Genomic DNA, 13,402 nt, shown 5'->3' with positions numbered 1-13,402 from the left:
ATCCTATGTATGCATTTTATTCTTAGATTGTGGATTGATTTCGTTTTTGTATAAATTAACTTTCTTAATGTATTCAAAGCATAGTCTGGTATTACTTTTCTATTGCATTTGTTTCCTTTCCTTTATTGAAATCAAGGTTTGATTTGATTTTTAATATGTTTCTATTACATAGCTGTACTTCATGCTACCCACCTGTGTTTACAGTTTAACCAAAATAGACGTTAAACTAGCTTATAAACACATATATTTCTACTCATTTTCAAAAATTAAGGCGATTCCTTCAGCTAGAAATAACCTTTGTATTGCATTAATAATTTCCTGTCATGATATGGTGTATGACTGCGCTTTAATAGACACGTGTTTACTATTAACAAGGGAATATAAATATACTCTAGCTAGATTATTATTACAATAATTAAAGAAAAATCGGACTCGTCTACTTTTTACAGACGTTTACCAAACACAATAAATGAAATAGGTGACACTGTGGAACCTTGAGTCATATATTTTTCATTGCTGTCTTTGCAGTAGCATATTGGTTTGTTTATGTTTAACGTTCGTCATTGAGTGATTTATTCGTTGCAGTTCATTGTTTGCTGGGAACAGATTCAAAGTGTTTATTAAATATTGTTAGGATCGTATATTTTAGTTTATTCTTTCTTGTCGCGCAGCAAAAAGGAAGTAGGCCAGAAATATCTCCGTGTGGTTCAGAAACACCCTGCTAAATACTCATCTGTCGAGTTGATTTCATAAATTTACATTTATCACCAGCGGCTGTATATGTTGATATTTCCTTGTTCTTTATAGGTGCGCATAAACAAAAATACGTGATAAACCACATGATATAACAATTTGCTACACACCAATGAAAGCACCCGTTTTATTCACGACTGTGAATGGAAAAGAAGCTTTCATTGGCTCATTCAAACCAACGTAAAAGGTCATGCTGGGTTCCAGTGGATGGACAAACGTACTTACGCTCGCTATGATTGATTAAGCAGGCTTGATATGAAACGAGGAATTTTTCCCACAGGTGACCACGACGAATAAAGGAACGTAGCGACTATTCCATAAACAAAGGCTTTTTTTCTCCTGTTTTTACAAAAATGACAATATTTAATTAAATATGTAAATGTGTAAATCTTGTTTTAATAATATAAAGGATCAATCTTAGTGGAGGCAATGACAGAGGTTCCCTGGGTACCTTAGGAAGAAAATGAAAAAGCTCGATGCTCAGAGTATTGTCACATAAAATCAAATTCCGTAAACAAACTTACACGGGAACACATTCAAGTCAAAGATAATTTTATCGTAAACTTCAATACATAGGCAAACATTATGTGCAAACCGTTGATAGGGCTTGTTTGTTCTGAAAAAGGAGTAGCGGCTTGTAAAAATGTCTCGGAAGATTTAGTAATATAAATTGAATACAAAGTACATACACGGTTATGTCGGTATTGGTATAGGGGATTCCCCACACGCGTTGTTTTATGGCTGGTAGGAAGCTCCTCAGTGCACTTGCAGGCAGTAAATGTTCCTGTAACTGTGCTCTCGGAGATTTAGAATCATTAAATTGCAGTGGTAATTTATAGTTTTATTATTAATTTAGTAAGTACTTATCGATGCCTAGCATTTATATAATCAGTTATTGAATACCGACATCTACGTGAGACAAATCGCATCTAGGATTTAGTATCTTGTTGTACAATAACCACTGTCAATTTCCATGATAGATTATGCACATAATCATGGGGAATTAAGCAAAATAAATGTGTATTTATTGCCATCTTTTGTCAAATAAAGAGGATCACTTTTGGCAAGTAAGGAGATGGTGAACTAAAACAAAAATTACAAATTTTATACCTTTATTATTATTATTATTATTATTATTACGAAAAGCTATTACGTCGTAATAACACCATCCCTGGTGTATGAAGAGCAAATGTCTTTTGCTGTTCTCTTCAGATTAGCAATTATAGCGCTAATATGTATTTATAAGATAAAAAAGTATGAATCACTGGGGTCAGTGTGAAAAGACGACAACCACAACAACAAGCGAAAACAGCAAAAACAAAAGGAACACCATTAATGATGGTAATCACGTCGTCTAATTTATTGCTAGATATCTGTGATCCTTAATTATTCAATATAGAAACCGGCAAATTATAAAATATTCTCTATGAAGTTTATCTTTGCTGTATATGTAGATTTGATTTTTAAAAATGCCCTGAAAGCACGCGATAGAATGAATGATTACAAGCGTATGAGAGAATCGTGTCTTCCTTATGTGTTTAACAAACTCTTGAGACGCGAACTTTGTCTGAATTCTTTGTATTTCCAGTTGATGTTGTCATAGTCCTTCTCACCATACCTGTATTTTCCATTGAATAACATTTTGCACAAATGCATACCCTAGACCATATCAATAGCCTTAGTACTATAAAAGTGTTGAACTCTCTGTGGGTTGAATTTAATCCTAGGAACCATCGCATATCGTGTGTTGGAAGTTTTCTAGTTCTGGTCTGGTCTCTTAACAAAGTACTATTATTTCTTTATATTTGGTATCCAACCTTATACTGACACGACATAAGATGAGATTGATTGGTCGTCATTTAGCTTTGTCATGACTTCTGACATAAATATTTCGACAAAGAAATAAATGTTGTATTGTTCGTAATGAACCTAGTTGATCTTGGAGTTATGCCGATGTGATTCCTGTCGTATGGCCATCCCAGTTTAATTTCCATACAGTTATTCTCGTAAATGTTACCGGATTTCATCCATATATGGAATGCAGCTTCGTATTGACGAGACCTTCATATAGGTGTGCTTCACCATTTAACAAACTAGCATATCTTTGGGGTGGGGGTGGGGGTGGGGTTATATAAAGTTGCGTCAATTTATATAATGAGAATTGCATCAATAAGACGATGGTGACGTCTTAACAATGTGTAAAACATATAATACAACTTTGTTCTTTGAACCTAGCACATACTTAAATAGCTATCCAACCTTACTACCTTAGGCCAACATACCAAATTTGCTATTAAACGATGATGACTTGCCATCAAGTATGGCCGCTAATAAACAGCGAGGGAAGGAGACACAGAGATGGATAGAGACAGACTGACAGCCAGAGAGAGAGTTTAAACTATTCCTTTTTAAACTCCGCTTAACTGAATCTGACATAATACAAATAAATCACTTTACTTACCTATTATGTAGCTAAATGCTCGTGTAATTTTATTATGAGACGTGAGGTACACATTATTAAATATGCACATATAACGGTCCAACGGCAATACATTATTAAATATGCATGTATAACGGTCTAACGGCATAAACAAGACTCCTGACTATTAGTTTCATTTAAGTTTAGGTAGGCCACAAAGGCATAAAAAATAAATATAAAAATGGATACAATTCTAAAATAAATTGTTCAAAATCTTTTAAAATCTCCATGACCTTCAGTTGACTGGACATCATCATAAGTCGCATCCCTGGGCAAAATGGTGGTCTGTATCAGTGACATGCTTAAGGGCTCCTCTGGCGTAATCTACAGCCATGTGCGAGAAATTGAGGTTGAGGGTTAATGTTGGTTGGGGTGGTGGATGGTGAAGTGAAGCTCGTATCAATATATTTATGTTGGTACTTTGAACCTAAATAATACTTACCCAGTAAGGTATAGTATAAGCACATTGTTGAAAGATAAGATAAGCAAATATAATAGGCAGCATATGACACACTTTCAATACTCAAAACAATCAAAGTATTTATTGGGTACTGGGGACAATCGGATTAATATCTAACACAATGGAGATCTGACAAGCACCGATACCATTTCATTTTCTGCTGACCTTTAACCTTTCATTTATTTTGACTTAAGTCAGTAACATATCAGATAGAGCACAGCCTCGCTCTTTTGTAAGAATGTCGTTATTGTCGACATGTTCCGGATGACGATTTCTACTTGCAGACATGAATTTTGATTGTTGAAGTAAAAAGTCAGTGGAACACATTCTTGTATTTGTGTTTATAAGATCTGAGTACTAAAAATAGATATTGATTTTAATGAAATTTGCATTGAGTGGAATTTGAAAGAATAATACAATAATGAAATTTGCATTGGGTGGAATTTAAAAGAATAATACAATAATGAAATTTGCATTGGGTGGAATTTAAAAGAATAATACAATAATGAAATTTGCATTGGGTGGAATTTAAGAGAATAATACAATAATGAAATTTGCATTGGGTGGAATTTAAAATAATAATACAAGTGGTACATGAGATAACAACGTTTTCGTCTAGCTTTTAATGTGTTCACAAGATTATACGTCTCCAACACATTAATGTCCAGTAAATGGGCAAAGAAGGAAACATTCAGAAGTGATGTTTGGTTAGTAAATAACGTGTTTGTTGTCTCATTAATTTTAGTTACAATGACGCAGATAAATATAATAGTGATGCAAGCTGGTTCTGCGACCTTGCTTTTATTCTGGTACGCATTGTTAATTTCGCTAGGAACTTCAAATACGGTTAGTGAAGAATCAATAATTTACTCTCCTTCCAGAACAATGTTTTAAAAATGTGCCATTAACGACCGAAAAAAAATCATTTACAAATAATACTTCATACGTTCATTTACAACTAATACTTCGTACGGTCACTCATTACAAATGACGATGATTCACGTCACGTTAGCTGATTTACTTTTGTGACGCATAGCGAAAAAACCGATAGTCAGCTTTATTCCCTTTCATACTACATACGCATGAATGTTCAATCTATTCATTGCCCTTCATATTACACACGTATGAATGTTGAATATATTCAGTGTCCTTCATATTGCACACGCATGAATGTTGAACATAACCATTGCCCTTCATATTACACACACATGAATGATGAACATAATCATTGCCCTTCATATTACACACGTTGAATGTTGAACATAATCATTACCCTTCATATTACATACGCATGAATGTTCAATATACTCATTGCCCTTCATATTACACACGTATAAATGTTGAATATACTCATTGCCCTTCATATTACATACGCATGAATGTTCAATATACTCATTGCCCTTCATATTACATACGCATGAATGTTCAATATACTCATTGCCCTTCATATTACATACGCATGAATTTTGAACAGAAATCATTACCCTTCATATTACACACGCATGAATGTTCAATATACTCATTGCCCTTCATATTACATACGCATGAATTTTGAAAATAAATCATTGCCCTTCATATTACACACCCATGAATGTTCAATATACTCATTGCTCTTCATATTACACACGCATGAATGTTCAATATACTCATTGCCCTTCAAATTACATACGCATGAATTTTGAAAATAAATCATTGCCCTTCATATTACACACCCATGAATGTTCAATATACTCATTGCCCTTCATATTACACACGCATGAATGTTCAATATACTCATTGCTCTTCATATTACATACGCATGAATTTTGAACATAAACCATTGCCCTTCATATTACACACGCATAAATGTTCAATATACTCATTGCCCTTCATATTACATACGCATGAATTTTGAACATAAATCATTGCCTTTCATATTACACACCCATGAATGTTCAATATCCTCATTGCCCTTCATATTACACACGCATGAATGTTCAATATACTCATTGCCCTTCATATTACATACGCATGAATGTTCAATATACTCATTGTCCTTCATATTCTACACGCATGAATGTTTGAACATAATCATTGCCCTTCATATTACACACGTGTGAATGTTCAATATACTCATTGCCCTTCATATTACATACGCATGAATTTTGAACATAAATCATTGCCCTTCATATTACACACGCATGAATGTTCAATATACTCATTGCCCTTCATATTACATACGCATGAATTTTGAAAATAAATCATTGCCCTTCATATTACACACCCATGAATGTTCAATATACTCATTGCCCTTCATATTACACACGCATGAATGTTCAATATACTCATTGCCCTTCATATTACACACGCATGAATGTTCAATATACTCATTGCCCTTCATATTACATACGCATGAATGTTCAATATACTCATTGTCCTTCATATTCTACACGCATGAATGTTTGAACATAATCATTGCCCTTCATATCACACACGTGTGAATGTTCAATATACTCATTGCCCTTCATATTACATACGCATGAATTTTGAACATAAATCATTGCCCTTCATATTACACACGCATGAATGTTCAATATACTCATTGCCCTTCATATTACATACGCATGAATTTTGAACATAAATCATTGGCCTTCATATTACACACGCATTAATGTTCAATATACTCATTGCCCTTCATATTACACACGCATCAATGTTCGATATGCTCATTGCCCTTCATATTACACACGCATGAATGTTCAATATACTCATTGCCCTTCATATTACATACGCATGAATGTTGAACATAAATCATTGCCCTTCATATTCCACACGCATGAATGTTCAATATACTCATTGCCCTTCATATTACATACGCATGAATTTTGAACATAAATCATTGCCCTTCATATTCCACACGCATGAATGTTCAATATACTCATTGCCCTTCATATTACACACGCATGAATGTTCAATATACTCATTGCCCTTCATATTACATACGCATGAATGTTCAATATACTCATTGTCCTTCATATTATACACGCATGAATGTTTGAACATAATCATTGCCCTTCATATTACGCACGTATGAATGTTCAATATACTCACTGCCCTTCATATTACATACGCATGAATGTAGAACATAATCAATGCCCTTCATATTACACACGCATGAATGTTGAACATAATCATTGCCCTTCATATTACACACGCATGAATGTTGAACATAATCATTACCCTTCATATTACACACGTATGAATGTTCAATATACTCATTGCCCTTCATATTACACACGCATGAATGTTCAATATACTCATTGCCCTTCATATTACACACGTATGAATGTTCAATATACTCATTGCCCTTCATATTACACACGCATGAATGTTCAATATACTCAATGCCCTTCATATTACACACGAATGAATGTTGAACATAATCATTGCCCTTCATATTACACACGTATAAATGTTCAATATACTCATTGCCCTTCATATTACATACTTATGAATGTTGAACATAATCATTGCCCTTCATATTACACACGTGTGAATGTTGAACATAATCATTACCCTTCATATTACACACGTATGAATGTTCAATATACTCATTGCCCTACATATTACACACGTATGAATGTTCAATATACTCATTGCCCTTCATATTACATACGCATGAATGTTGAATATACTCAGTGTCCTTCATATAACATACGCATGAATGTTGAAGATGATTATTGCACTTCATATTACACACGCATGAATGTTGAACATAAATCATTGCCCTTCATATTACACACCCATGAATGTTGAATATACTCATTATCCTTCATATTACATGCGCATGAATGTTCAATATACTCATTGCCCTTCATATTACACACGCATGAATGTTCAATATACTTATTGCCCTTCATATTACACGTATGAATGTTCAAAATACTCATTGCCCTTCATATTACACACGCATGAATGTTCACTATACTCATTGCCCTTGATATTACACACGTATGAATGTTCAATATACTCATTGCCCTTCATATAACATACGCATGAATGTTCAATATACTCATTGCCCTTCATATTACATGCGTATGAATGTTGAACATAATCATTGCCCTTCATATTACACACGTGTGAATGTTGAACATAATCATTATACTTCATATTGCATACGCATGAATGTTGAACATAATCATTGCCCTTCATATTACACACGTATGAATGTTCAGTATACTCATTGCCCTTCATATTACACACGTATGAATGTTCAATATACTCATTGCCCTTCATATTACATACGCATGAATGTTGAATATACTCAGTGTCCTTCATATAACATACGCATGAATGTTGAAGATAATTATTGCCCTTCATATTACACACGCATGAATGTTGAACATAAATCATTGCCCTTCATATTACACACGTATGAATGTTGAATATACTCATTGCCCTTCATATTACACACGTATGAATGTTTAACATAATCATTGCCCTTCATATTGCATGCACATGAATGTTCAATATTCTCATTGTCCTTCATATTTACATACGCATGAATGTTGAATATTTATAGGTTACTGCATTTGCATGGGAAAATATGAATGAGTTTTTTGGATGGAATACTGCACGACCTTGGGAGTACAGTATATCCATCCGACAAAATGAGTTCATATTTTCCCATACAAATGCAGTAACCTTTTTATTATATGCTCATTTTCTTATTCTACCTAAGGCTTAATTATATAAACAAAATGCACTACAAGAAACAACGTAAATGAATGTATGCCGTATTCCAAAATAAATACACAAGCGCAGATTTATCATTACACAACAACATCATTATTAATGCGCACATAACTCCGCCCAGATAAATTTGAACTTAGACGCGCGCTCAACATAACTTTCGAAAGAAAATGGCGTGTCTAGTTAAAATTGAAATTTGCAGTCATATTGTGAATGAATGCGCATTGCAACAACTTTTCGATTTGAACTGGAAGGAATAGATGTTGGTATTTTGTTTCAATTCGACGAAAGTTTGTGATTTTGGACTGGATTCATCTGTGCAAATTGTACATGAAATACATCGGATTGAAACGGCGCAGGAGAAGCGTGTTTACATCTGCAAGTGTGTTTGTTCTGTCATTGACTAATTGAAATCATTATGTGGGAAAAGTATGAAGTGTTTCAATTGCAATTATCAAAAAGACGATATTGAATTTAATTTTTATTTCATTTTGAGTACAGTAAGAAAGATGTAATTGCACTTGGAATATAGTCGAAATTACAGTACAATTTCGAAATGTGTAATCAAGCTTGAGAACTCATGACATGGCTCATGTAATTCGGATTTGCAGAACTAAGAAAGTACATTCTGAGGAAATTCTGGATGTAAAACTGTAAGTATATTTTTTGCCATTCTTATTACCAGCTAAAGGAGACAGATTATGCCTTTATAGCTTGCATGCTATTTGTAGGTACAAAGCAATTTTATGAAATCTGGTGTCTATCGCAAAATCTGAAACAATGTATCAAAAAGTTAACGTGGAATGTAGCAAAACAGTTGGTATGTTGCAGTCCACGAAACATCTGCTTTAGTTCATTCAGAAACAAATTTAATTAACCAAAATGCGAATGTACATGATTTGTTTACAAAGTAGTTCCTAATACACTATTGGGCACACGTGTGCTGTGCGTGGGTGCAATATGAAGGTGTGCAATATAGTAAAATATTGAACGATTCTGATAATGTAAAGTTAACGGAGAAAAAAATGAGCATATAATAAATTCATTTACTTCATATTACATACGCATAAATGTTGAATATAGTCATTGCCCTTCATATTACATAGGCATGAATGTTCAATATATGCATTGCCCTTCATATGACACATGCATGCATGCGTAAGATCTTCATTGCTCTTCATATTACCTACGCATGAATGTTGAATAAATTTATTATCCTTCGTATTACATACGCATGAATGTTCAATATACACATTTTCCTTCATATTACCTACGTATGAATGTTGAATATATTCATTACCATTCGTAGTACATACGTATGACAGTTCAATATACTCATTGCCCTTCATACTACATACGCATGAATGTTGAATAAATTCATTACCGTTCGTATTACATAACATATTCATTGCCCTTCATGTTACACACGCATGAATGTACAATATAATCATTGCCCTTCATATTACACACACATGAATGTTCAATATACTCATTGTCCTTCATATAACATACGCATGAATGTTCAATATACTCATTGCCCTTCATATAACATACGCATGAATGTTCAATATACTCATTGCCCTTCATATTACACACGCATGAATGTACAATATAATCATTGCCCTTCATATAACATGCGCATGAATGTTCAATATACTCATTGCCCTTCATATTACACACGCATGACAGTTCAATATAATCATTGCCCTTCATATTACACACGCATGAATGTACAACATAATCATTACCCTTCATATTACATACGCATGAATGTTCAATATACTCATTGCCCTTCATATTACATACGCATGAATGTTCAATATACTCATTGCCTTTCATATTACACACGTATGAATGTTCAATATACTCATTACCCTTCATATTACATACGCATGAATGTTCAATATACTCATTGCCCTTTATATTACACACATGAATGTTCAATATACTCATTGCCCTTCATATAACATACGCATGAATATTCAATATACTCATTACCCTTCATATTACATACGCATGAATGTTTAATATACTCATTGCCCTTCATATTATACACGCAGGAATGTTGAACATAAATCATTGCCCTTCATATTACATACGCATGAATGTTCAATATACTCATTGCCCTTCATATTACATACGTATGAATGTTCAATATACTCATTGCCCTTCATATTACATACGCATGAATGTTCAATATACTCATTGCCCTTCATATAACATACGCATGAATGTTCAATATACTCATTACCCTTCATTTCACATATACATCAATTCTCAATACATGTATTGCCCTTCATGTAACATGTGCTTGAATATTCAAATATGCATCGCTGTTCATATTACTTATTCAGAAATGTTCAACATATTCATTGCCATTCATATTACATATTGCATATACATGAATGCTCAACGCATTCATTGCCATTCATATTACATATTCATCAGTGCTCAACATATTCATTGCCATCCATATTACATATTACATATACATGAATGCTCAACATATCCATTGCCATTCATATTACATATTACATATACATGAGTGATCAACGTATTCATTGCCATTCGTATTACATATTCATCAGTGCTCAACATATTAATTGCCATTCATATTACATATGCATCAGTGTTCAACATATTAAGTGGACACAATGTATTGTCCCAACAGCTTCAGAATATCGAAAGTGTTACTATATTTATTAGGATTGCAAATCGCTTTCTGTAGAAATGCACCGTTTACATGAACACCATTGCATATAATTCTGTATTCCCCTTTGCAAATTTCAACTGCTGTTTTAAATACGTATTACCTTTACATACTATTATAACCTGAAGTTAACCTGAGTTGCCTCTATCCGTTTCTACGACATTCGTTGGTCGAACGTTTTTTTTGATAATTTTATGTGAAGACGATCGAATTATTATAATGCATTCCAAATGGTTTATTTAATTGTTAGCGGAAGTAGTTATATTCAAAATGTCTCAATAGGAACGGATTGCGAAGAATTGTCACGACTTATTCAAAGCTATGATATCGTTTTGTATTGTTTTGTATCGTTTTGTATCGCTTTGTATTGTTTTGTATTGATTAGCATAGCTTTGAATTGTTTTATATAGTTTTGCATTGTTTTAACCGCAAAACATTGCACTATGAAGTTTAGAGCGTAAAGTTGTTGATGTATTGATTAAGAACCAATAGTCGTGTGAATTCGAATGGATATAATCTGTTTTTCTGAGAAAAGGAATATATAGAAAGTTAAAAGATTGTTTTACTGGTATTGATTTGGCACTCTTTTCGATTGCATCTGGGGATAGAGTACTGTAATGCGTCCGGTACGCTTTTTACATTGGAAATCTTCCGTTGTTCGTCAACATTTGCTTGCTTCCAGCTTCTTTTCCTATCCCACTGGACCATTTTTGATCTGACTTTATATCACATTTTGTCATAAGGCCTTTAAAATGTATCTAAATTATGCCACTCAGACATCATATATGACCGCTGTTGCTAGAAACGTTAAACAAACATCAAATATGACCGCTGTTGCTAAAATTTGAAACAGACATTAAATATGACCGCTGTTACTAAACAATTTAAACAGTATTTACAATAACTCTTTTCAACAACCGCTAAACAAATTTCACCACATTTGAAAAAAAAAAACAACATCCTTTACAAAAGATGCTGATATACTTCATCCAGTATATCTGCTTTTGTTACAAATACAAAATCGGTAAATATCAGTAAACATCACATTGAGCCAGAGTTCTCAACCATTTGCCCTCAAGATTATCTTTTAAATATATGTCATCTTAGTGAGGTAAATGTCAGACAGGAAAGATTAATGTCAGACATGTGAGATAAATGTCAGACATGTGAAATGAATGTCAGACATGTGAAATAATATGTCAGACATGTGAAATAAATGTCAGACAGGAAAGATTAACGTCAGACATGTGAAATAAACATCAGACAGGTGAGCGGTCACAGCCACTCGCTTTTGTTCCGAAATCTTACTAAATTGAAATACAATGGCAGATGGTATGTTTTTAATAAAACGCGAAGGAGGTTTACGGATTTTGTAATAAAAATGGCTTTTGAAAAGCCTTAACTATCTATATTAAAACGTCCTAAATTGGTATAGAGAATCACCTACGTGAATAAACATGTTGGCTAATCATGGTTCCTTAGTCTGTAATAATCAAGTTGCTGATAACCTATACCCACGTGTGTTAAAGTGAGTCTTATTTGCAGAACAGCGCTGAATCATGTACCTTACTATTGGTCGTATACAGGTCAGTCAAATACTCATTTTGAAATATTTTATTCTGGTACGATTTATCACCGGCCTTTCTGTTATCGTGCCAGTTATAGTGATTGATAAACACCATGCAGTTTGATAATTAGGATTCGGGCTTTCTCCATTCGCCTTTTTCTTGCCCCTTAACAGTTTTAATGGGACATTGTGCAATTCAAGATTACAGAGGAACATCGTTTGTAGTAAAGGTACAGAAAGAAAGGGTACGGGAGATAGGGGTGGGGTGTGAGTGTAGGATTTTGCTGATGTTGTGCTTTTATCTTTTTTGGATGGAATTGGGATCAGGCACCAAAAGTCTTCTTTCTTAGTTTCTTTAGAAACAAGCACCTAGCTATCGGAAATAAAATGAACCACCCTCTTTGAAAACGAAAAGAAAAACTTCCTGAATCTGCTCCTGACAGAGCAGGTCATTCCACCCAATTTCATCGAGTAAATCCAGAAGTGAACTTTCCATGGGTTTGAATTCCAAAGCAAGCATGATAAGAAAACATAACATGGCACTCGAAAGATCAAAGCTAAGATAACAACTAAGTATTTGGCTGGAATGAGGAAGAAGGTCCTTGCATTGAAAATTATTGCTTTGTCGATAAACGAAAGGGAAAGTTTTAATCGAAATTCGTCAGTTCACAGTTATTTCCTTAGATGAATGTATAGAAGTAA

This window comes from Sinohyriopsis cumingii, chromosome 10 (assembly GCF_028554795.1).
Source record: "Sinohyriopsis cumingii isolate HCF-2022 chromosome 10, ASM2855479v2, whole genome shotgun sequence".
NCBI classification, from domain to species: Eukaryota; Metazoa; Mollusca; class Bivalvia; order Unionida; family Unionidae; genus Sinohyriopsis; species Sinohyriopsis cumingii.
This window is presented reverse-complemented; position numbering follows the sequence as displayed.